Source organism: Chlorocebus sabaeus, chromosome 15, assembly GCF_047675955.1.
Source record: "Chlorocebus sabaeus isolate Y175 chromosome 15, mChlSab1.0.hap1, whole genome shotgun sequence".
Classification (NCBI taxonomy): domain Eukaryota; kingdom Metazoa; phylum Chordata; class Mammalia; order Primates; family Cercopithecidae; genus Chlorocebus; species Chlorocebus sabaeus.
In genome coordinates this window covers 49,405,593-49,415,414 of record NC_132918.1, presented here as the reverse complement: position 1 = coordinate 49,415,414, position 9,822 = coordinate 49,405,593, and the positions used below count along the sequence as shown (strand labels likewise).

The window sequence follows — 9,822 nt, the reverse complement described above, 5'->3', positions numbered from 1 at the left end:
CTCTAAGCAGGATGCAGTCAGCTTATGAGGGACCATCTTCAAGTCTCCAGAAAGTTATAAGTTCAAGGAAGGGATAAAACCCCAAGCAGGCCCAAGGTAGCCCCAACCTCCCTTTCCCGGCCCTCCCCTGTCCCATGGGCCCCTCCTTCCTCCCTCCCTCCAGCAGGGCCTCCCCGCCCAGCCTCAGTGAGGACTTGGCCCCAAGAGGCCTCTCTCAGGAGACTCACTGGGCACCCAGCCTTTGCTCCATCATTGGAATCACCTCGGTGTGGACGCGTCTCAGAGCCTGGAAGCTGGAGTCAGGGCCCTAGGTTCCTTTTCTTGCTGTCATGTCCCCTTAGGCAAGTCCCGTGCTCACCCAGTCTCCATTCCTTTCTCTGGAAATTGGAGACTAAGGCCCCTGCCTCCCTCAGGAAGTGTGAAGCTGGTGGTAAAGGAGGACACCTGTGTTCCGGGCAGTCATTATTCTCTGGGGCCCTAAATCTAAGTCCGTGCAAGGGGTCACCACTATGGCCGTCTGCTCTCTCCCATTTGAAAACGTAATGGGGTGAAGAGTGGCTTCACGACAGCCTCCAGGGACCCTTTAAACTCTTCTAATAGAAAAGATGGGGCCAGGCACAGTGGCTCATGCCTGTAATCCTAGCACTTTGGGAGACTGAGGCAGGTGGATCACCTGAGGTTGGGAGTTTGAGACCAGCCTCGCCAACATGGTGAAACACTGTCTCTACTAAAAATACAAAAAATTAACTGGGTGGAGGCTGAGGCAGGAGAATCGCTTGAACCCAGGAGGCGGAGGTTGCGGTGAACCGAGATCGCGCCACTGCACTCCAACCTGGGCTACAGAGGGAGACTTGGTCTCAATAAAAGAAAAAAGAAAAGAAAAGAGAGGAGAGGGGAGGGGGAGGGGAGGGAAGAAAAGGGAAGGGGAGGGGAGGGGCTCTACTCCATATAGCAGGATGAGTCACACCTCAGAGTAGAAGGGCCCCCTCCATTCCTTGCAGTTCAAAAACCCTCATTTTGAATATTTTCACATTCCAAGAATCATATTTGAAGAGCATCTTTGACTCTTTTTCAAATTCCCATGTCATCTAAACTTTCATGACCTTGGGGAAAGAGCCTAGTCCACCCTTCTAGCCTCACCTGGCTCTGCCTCAGGGCACAATTCTGCCAGCATACAGGCCACGGTCCAGATCACCAGGCACAGGCAAGGTTCAGGTGCCAGACACTGGGGTCAAAGTGGACCAGAGTTCTAGAAGCAGAGATACGGGCTAATGCAGAGGGCATTCATATGCATTTCATGAGCACTCTCTTACATAATCCTCACAACATCCTGACACCGAGGGAGAGTCTGCTGCCCAGAAAGGGTAAGTGGCCATCCCAACAAGGAAGGTATGGCCCAGAACAGTCCAACTCATCAGGCCAGCAGGTGGAAGCCTAAGTGCAAGGCTTAGAAAACTTGAAGGCAGGTTAGCGCATGCTCAGTGCCTCTGTGGGAGGCTCAGCTACTACTGAGGAGGAAGCGCAGAGTCACAGGATGCGATGGCGCCACTGACCAGCCTCTGAATGCAGGGGCCCAGAAGGGAACCTGGAGGACCAGGAATGGGGAAGCTGGATGAGGAAACAGGAAGCATCGTGGCAGGCACCTGTGATGTCTGACCCACAGCCCACCTCAAAGATGCCATGTCTGACACCAGACAGCCCAGGAGCGCGCCCCTCTGGGGTCTGAATGGACCCAGTAGGAGGTGTGGAGGACAGCCACGTGAGACGTCAGCAGGGGCCCAGCCAGAGCCCAGGGGAACAGGTGCATCACCCGGCCTGGAGCCCTGAGGTCCATCCTGCACATGCCCTGGTGAAATGCTTCCCAGCACCAGACCTAGACTGGGCCCAGACACAGGGCACTGTGCCAGATGGGCCCTGAGTCACCCCTGCCTTCCCAAGCTCAGAAGCCACCTCCACCCTCATTTCCCTACACTCTGCTCTGCTCCTCCCTCAGTGTAGACTCCTGACGAGCCCACTGTCCCTGCACCTCCAGGCCCAGGCCTCAGGCTCACTGGACACTTGTTTCTAATCCTCATTCACTGACAGTGTTCTGCCCAGTCCTGCGGATCTGGGCAGGCTAGGGGCCAAAGTCAGGCCTCAGACTCCCTCCTCTCTGTGGCTCAGTCTCAAAAACTGACTGGGCTCAGATACGTAAAAGTTTAAGGACAGTCTCCCAATATCCAAGTTCAGACAGCCACAGAGAATCCAGGATAATCCTCTCCAGCACGGTCATCCCACGGAGTGACCACATCTGAGTACCTTCCAGGAAATTTTCAGGTACCAGGCAGATTCTTGACGCTTGAAACAACCCCTTCACTCAGCGCCTGGGGATCAGCCAGAGTGGCCTTTTTCACCCGCCCTCCTTAAACCCCCTATTTCAGTGCAATCCCTGGGAGATGGAGGGTCTCTTCTCAGATTCTGCAAATCAGTTTCCCATCTGAGAGTTAACATTTTAGGGAGCTTTGGAAAGAAAGAGAAATATTAGACCAGTGGTTCTCCAAGTGTGGTCCCAAGACCAGCAGCATCGGCATTACCTGGGCACCTGCTAAAAATGCATCTTTCCGGCCGGGCACGGTGGCTCACACCTGCAATCTCAGCACTTTGGGAGGCTGAGGCAGGCGGATCCCGAGGTCAAGAGATCGAGACTATCCTGGCCAACATGGTGAAACCTCATCGCTACTAAAAATACAAAAAACTTTAGCGGGGCATGGTGGCACATGCCTGTAGTCCCAGCTACTCAGGAGGCTGAGGCAGGAGAATCACTTGAACCCGGGAGGCGGAGGTTGCAGTGAGCTGAGATCGCACCACTGCACTCCAACCTGGGCGACAGAACCAGATTCTGTCAAAAAAAAAAAAAAAAAAAAAATGCATCTTTCCAGGCCCCAGCGCAGATGAGTCAGCCACTGCAGGGTGAGCCCGAGCCATCTGCTTCACAGGCCCTCCAGGTGATTCTGATGGTTACTCAAGTTGGAGAACCCCTGCTTTTAGCACCCTCCGAGTGGATCTGGAGAGGTCACCAGGTGCTGTAGACCTCCCTGACACCTGCTGCCAAAGGGAAATCGGCCGCCTGCCTCTGGGGGCACAGGCAATTCCTGGAAGCACCAGGTTGTCCTGCAAGCCTCCTCTGACTTACCGTAGGTGTTAACATTGGGGGGGAGCCCCGAGCTGAATCCAAGTGGCATGGAGCCACCCAAGATAAAAAATTAAAGTTCCCAAAATATTATTGTTGGGAGTACTTGGGAAGGCTCTAGTGTGGTGCCTTTTACACAAATATTGTGAATCACAATAACTGTGTTTATCTTCTTTTTCCTTCAGCAAATAAGGAAACATCTGTGGGGGTGCTGATATTTATTTTTGAATGAGCATCGTAATAGTGGAAATATTTTGTATGTGATTATAGAACCCTGGGGCTAAAGCACTGCCCCTGAGGAGGAGCGAGGAGTTAATTGGTAAATAATGTAGACATTCCCTTCTAATTAAGAAGACTTCAACGATAAATCCTTGTTTTTTAGGTGACAACGCTTGGGGCATCTCTATAAAATGCAAGGTCAGTCCAGTGGGGAACGAAGGCAGTCCTAGCAGAGGGTGCCTGGCCCAACAATCTCAAATTATACTGCCTTTTCTGGGCCTCAGTTTTCCCTTGTTTCTCTGCCTCCTGGAGGAGCTGAGAAACCAGGTGTAGCTCTCTGAACTCAAGCCTCTGATCTTGTCTGGAGCCAGCCCCTTAGGAAGAATCCATCAGTGCAGATCCCCACCGTGGCCGCCATAAACTTCCTGCCTAAGAATCACATTGACCTGCATGACTCATGCACTCAGTGTAAGAGAAAAGAAGGTGCTCTGTGTCCTGGGGTGACAGGGCAGAAAAGAAGAACAGCCTCCTAAACACCCACTTAACGAGAGCTTGATCCTGAGGTTGGATGTGTGCTCCGACCCTGCAAGATAAAGAAATGCGTTAACAGGCCGGGCCCAGTGGCTCACGCCTGTAATCCTGCACTTTGGGAGGCCGAGGCGGGTGGATCACAAGCTCAGGAGTTCAAAACCAGCTTGGCCAACATGGTGAAACCCTGTCTCTACTAAAAGTGAAAAAAGTAGCCAGGCGTGGTGGCGTGCACCTGTAATCCCAGCTACTCGGGAGCCCGAGGCAGGAGAATGGTTGGAACCCAGGAGGCAGAGGTTGCAGTGAGCCGAGATCACACCACTGAACTCCAGCCTGGGTGACAGATCAAGATTCCATCTCAAAAAAAAAAAAAAAAAAGAAATGCATAACAGGTACATGTAACAGGAGGGGTGAATCTCAGCACCATTATTCAGAGTAAAATAATTAATAATTGCTGGACTAACAAGAGTACCTGCTGTGTGACTTATTTGCATAAAATTCTAGAAAGTGAAGACTAATCTATAGTGAGTGATAGCAGTGATTGTCTTGGGGGAGGGATTACAAGGGGTCCAAGAAATTTGGGAGGTGAAGGAGATGCTCAGTGTCTTAATTGTGGTGATGGGGTTTTGATGGGATTCAGGACAAACTACTCCCAAAATATGGCATTAGACTTCCTGGGTCAAGTGGGGACTTGGAGAACTTTTCTGTCTAGCTAAAGGATTGTAAACACACCAATCAGCACTCTGTAAAATGAACTAATCAGCACTCTGTAAAATGGAGCAATCAGCAGGACATGGGCAGGGCCAAATAAGAGAATAAAAGCTGGCCACCTGAGCCAGCCATAGCAACCCGCTCAGGTCCCCTTCCATGCTGTGGAAGCTTTGTTCTTTCGCCCTTCACAATATATCTTGCTGCTGCTCATTCTCTGGGTCCGCACTACCTTCATGAGCTGTGACACTCACTGCAAAGGTCTGCGGCTTCACTCCTGAAGTCAGCGGGACCAGGAACCCACTGGGAGGAGCAAACAATTCCGGACGCACCACCTTTAAGAGCTGTAACACTCACTGCGAAGGTCTGTGGCTTCACTCCTGGGACCAAGAACCCACTGGAAGGAATAAATTCCAGACACATAACCACCCAACAGGTTCCCCCTACCCACTGCCTAGACATAGCCAATTTATCAAGACAGGGGAATTGCAATAGAGAAAGAGTAATTCACACAGAGTTGGCTGTGCAGGAGACCAGAGTTTTATTATTACTCAAATCAGGCTCCCCAAGCATTTGGGGATAGGAGTTTTTAAGGATAATTTGGTGGGTTGGGGGCAGCCAGTGACTCAGGAGGGCTGACTGGTTGGGTCGGAGGGTAATCATAGGGAGTTGAAGCTCCCTATGTCTTCTTGCGCTGAGTCAGTTCCTGGGTGGGGGCCACAAGATTGGATGAGCCAGTTTATCGATCTGGATGGCATCAGCTGATCCATCAAGTGCAGAGACTGCAAAATATCTTAAACAGTGATCTTAGATTTTACAATAGTGATGTTATCTCCAGCTGCACTTTGGGAAGGGTCAAAATCTTGCAGCCCCCAGCTACATGACTCCTAAACCATAATTTCTAATCTTTTGGCTAATTTGTTAGTCCTACAAAGGCAGTCTAGTCCCCAGGCAAGAAGGGGGTTTGCCTTGGGAAAGGCCTGTTATTATCTTTGTTTTAAACCATAAACTAAGTTCCTCCCAAAGTTCAGCTTACACCCAGGAATGAACAAGGACAGGTTGGAGGTTAGAAGCAAGATGGAGTTGATTAGGTCAGGTCTCTTCCACTGTCTCAATTACAATTTTGCAATGACAGTTTCAGTACGTTGGCATATTGAATTATTTTAAGCTGAAAGAATTTCAGAAAACAGTCGCATTCCCCTTTCTCCATCTGTCTCTCCTGAAGCAGGTCATTGTAAGGTCAGCCGAGAGAAAGGAAGAATAGACCCAAAGTCAGGCGAGTACGTTTATTGAACGGGGCTGCTCCATCACATTCAGAGGAAGCAGTCCTGTGCTTACATAATGAGGAGTTTATACTGGGGAGGGGAGTTTGAGGGAGTTCTTTGGTATGGCCACGTTCCAGGGTGGTTTGCTGTTTAATTTTGTCACATATCACTTTGTGACGTTTATGGTAGCAGCTAGATGAACAGCAGGAATTTACAGGTGGAGGTAAAGTTTGTTTATGCTTCCCACGACCTCCCCCTGTGCGGTCCAGATGGTTTGTAATTGGGGTTTGCTTATCGCAGCAAGCCCTGATAAGTAAAGCCTGCTGGCTTCACCGTGGCGCCTGGTGCCTAGATAGGGGCTTAGAAATGTAAAGGGGCTCAGGGGGAAGGGTGGGCGGCACGGAGAAGAGTCGCAGAGCGTTAGGTGGAGGGGTGGGCAGCACGGAGAGGTTTGGGGGACGTGTCGGCAGTCCCAAGAAGCTTTTGGGGCCGTTTGTCCCTAAGAGTCATAAAACCTAGGAGGGATTTTCTGACCTTCCACCAAAGCAGGTCACAAGACACTCACTTGAGAGTTGCCCTTCCTATACTTGGAGAAAAGGAGCCTCCTTATCTCTGAAATCATGGGGTCACAGAGAAGAACCTGAGCAAACAGGCCTTGCTAAATCCCTCCCAATTCATCACCAGTAGATCACACCTTTGTTCAATTATATTCCTCCATGACTGTCTACTCTTCCTCAAAGTCGGTGTAAAAATATGCAAGTTTAACTTTTCTTCTGGTCTTCATTTCATTATGAAGACTCTTGTGTCGTGTAGAATTTATATAAAATAAATTGAAGGCCAAATGTGGTGGCTCGTGCCTGTCATTCCAGCACTTTGGGAGGCCAAGGTAGGCGGATCACCTGAGGTCAGGAGTTCGAGACCAGCCTGGCCAACACGGTGAAACCCCCGTCTCTACTAAAAATACAAAAATTAGCCAGGCATGGTGGTGCGCACCTGTAATCGCAGCTACTCGGGAGGCTGAGGCAGGAGAATCGCTTGAACCCAGAAGGTGGTGGTTGCGGTGAGCCGAGATCGCACCACTGCACTCCAGCCTGGGCGACAAGAGAGAAACTCCATCATAAATAAATAAATAAATAAATAAATAAATAAATTGATACACTTTTTTTTCCTAGTCTGCATTTTATTATGGGGCCTCCGCCATGGACCTAGAATGGGTAAAGAAAAGATACTTTTCCTCCCCTACATTTTTATGAGTGGTCCATATGTCAAAACTTATCCAACTATACACTTAAATATGAACAGTTTATTATATGTCAACAGTGCCTTAACAAAGCTTAAAAAATAAAAATTCTGTTGCTTCGAGAAACTGGTCACATATCTGCCAGAGTTCCTCTTCTTCCTGACTGAGTTTGAATCATACAGATTTTTGTTGTGCGCTGTTAACATCAAAAGAGACATAAAAGATATTCCACGGTGAATGGTGCAGGCGTTTGTATGAGGGGCAGGGAACGAATGTCTCTTCTCTGTATCAACATTAATATTGATAATCAACAATTTGAGCATTTGTTATCTGGCAGGCTGAGCATTTTACAAACATCATATTATTTGAACACTCACACAATCTTTTCAGTAGATATTATTGGACCCATTTTCCAGAGGAGGAACCTTAGTCTCCGGGACACTAAGTAATTTCGTGAGGGGCAGTAGGCAGACCCAGGACTTGAACCAGGTTCACAGATCTGCGCTCTAAGTTGTTAAACTGTGGCCATTTCTGGATGGCATGATTACAAGTGAAATTTTTAAAATATTTTTTATTTTTATGTATTGCTAAAACTTTCTGCAATGAACATGTCTTTTTTTTTTTTTTTTTGAGATGGAGTTTCACTCTTGTTTCCCAGGATGGAGTGCAATGGCACAATCTTGGCTCACTGCAACCTCTGCCTCCAGGGTTCATGCGATTTTCCTGTCTCAGCCTCCCGAGTAGCTGGGATTACAGGCGCATGCCACTATGTCTGGCTAATTTTTGTATTTTTAGTAGAGACAGGTTTTCATCATATTGGTCAGGCTGATCTTGAACTCATGATCTCAGGTGATCTGCCCGCCTTGGCCTCTTAAAGTGCTGGGATTACAGGTGTGAGCCACTGTGCCAGGCCTAACACGTACTATTATTAACAGCCTTTAAGTTATTACAACTACTTTGTAACAATACTTTAAAAATTCTTCTCCAGTAAAGACAATCCGTACTGCTTACTGAGCCTAGTAAATGCCACAAGCTTAATCTGTCATTTTAATCTACAAAGTAAAAACTGGGAGGCTGAGGCTCTGAGTAGGTGAGCTGTATTCCCAAAACGACAAATGTGGGAGGCAGGATTTGAACTCAGAGCACTCTGGCCCTGGAACCACTTAACCTTGGCATGGCACCAAATCCCACCACATCCGACCAAACGCTCCACAGCCATTTTAACATCTCTGAAGTCCCCGTTCCAGTGCTGGTCATGCGTGCACATGTTTAGCATAGCTGAAGTCACTGTGTCTATCTGTCATGGTTCTATTTTTCCCCACATCAGACCGTTTGATAAATATTTTCCACATTACTTCTGAACTTTTTCCACTTCTCATTGGTTCTTTAGAGGGCCATACAATACTTCATGCTGTTGATGTACTATAATCACTGCTCGGCCGTTCTTAAAGAGTGGTCTGCAATGAGCTTTTCAAGGAGCCAAAAAACTACCTAGTAACTTACATTCCTCTTCAAAAGGAACGGAGAGAGAAGGGGCAAAAAATACCCATGATTAGAAACAGGTCAGTTACATTCCAAAACATGACAGGGAAAGGCTCAGAGAAATTAACTCTTTCATCCTCAAGAAGGAAGGTTTAGGGAAAAGCTCAAAATATTTATCCATATTGATGCTTGCAGAGCATCAGTCCAAGTATTTCTACTCTTCCATAAAATAGCACATTTTCTTTCACTCACTATGAAACAGATTATCCACCCAACCTCTTCCTTGGGGACTACAGAAATTCATTATCTCTCCACATGCCAACCCTGGAGCTTCCCCTGACAGTGGGTCAACTTGGACTGACACTCGGAACTCACAAACTAACACACCAGTGGCCACACAGCTAAGAAATCCAACTAATCTATCTGCCTCCTGCCCGTCTCCTGGGCTGTCAGCTGCTTACTCACTGAAGACACCTGTCACCCACCTCATCTTAGCCATGCCCGTCACCTCGTTTGGCCTCCGTGGCATGCAGGCAGTGCTCCAGCATGGCCTTGTTCCTTCCATGATGCCTGCATCTCCATCACCTCCAGACTCCGCTGAAGCACTCCGTCAGGAACTGAGATCTGCTCCCGCAGCGGCTGCGCTGACAGCCAGGTGGCACAATCTGGAAGTGCAGGCGCAGGGGCTTGAAATTGACCAATGAGAGAGAGGAGGCAGGAGGGAGCTGGCAGATAAATTCTTTTCTCTTCCTCCTGACTCTTCTAAGGTACAGTGGTTGCATTTAGCTTGGCCATTAACACAGCTCTGACTGTGATCAGCCCGGGAATGCACCACTTTGCATTTGGTTTTTCTCTTTCTGAGCCTTTTCCCTCACACTGGTTGCCCTAGGCTTGTAGTTCCAACTTGCTTTTAGGGAACACAAGCTATGACACCCATCAAGTCCATTGTTTGATATAGTAATTTCCCCAGTGATTCACAAACTTTTACACAGCCTCAAACGCATGACTCTATGCATAAGAAATAAGTATTTTATGAAATACCCAGGAATGGTGGATATATCTATTGCTTTTTTTTAGTTTCCCTAAAAGGTATCATATCATTCACTTCATAGGAAAACAACAACAAACACGTGGCACATGTTAATAGTCGATGACAACCACTACAGCAAAAATTACTTTTTAATATTAATTTAGTGCATTCACTACAGTAT

At 48.1% G+C, this 9,822-nt stretch overlaps 1 long non-coding RNA gene across 1 annotated transcript; it reads right to left on the bottom strand.

The window, feature by feature from the left end:
• Positions 1-5,183: 5,183 nt before the first annotated feature.
• On the bottom strand, positions 5,184-9,204 carry LOC140713544 (uncharacterized). The gene is made up of 3 exons (XR_012095658.1): positions 9,097-9,204; positions 6,883-6,980; positions 5,184-5,406 (listed from the first exon to the last, which is right to left on the bottom strand). It is a non-coding gene; the product is annotated as an uncharacterized lncRNA (long non-coding RNA).
• Between the last annotated feature and the right edge of the window lie 618 nt (positions 9,205-9,822).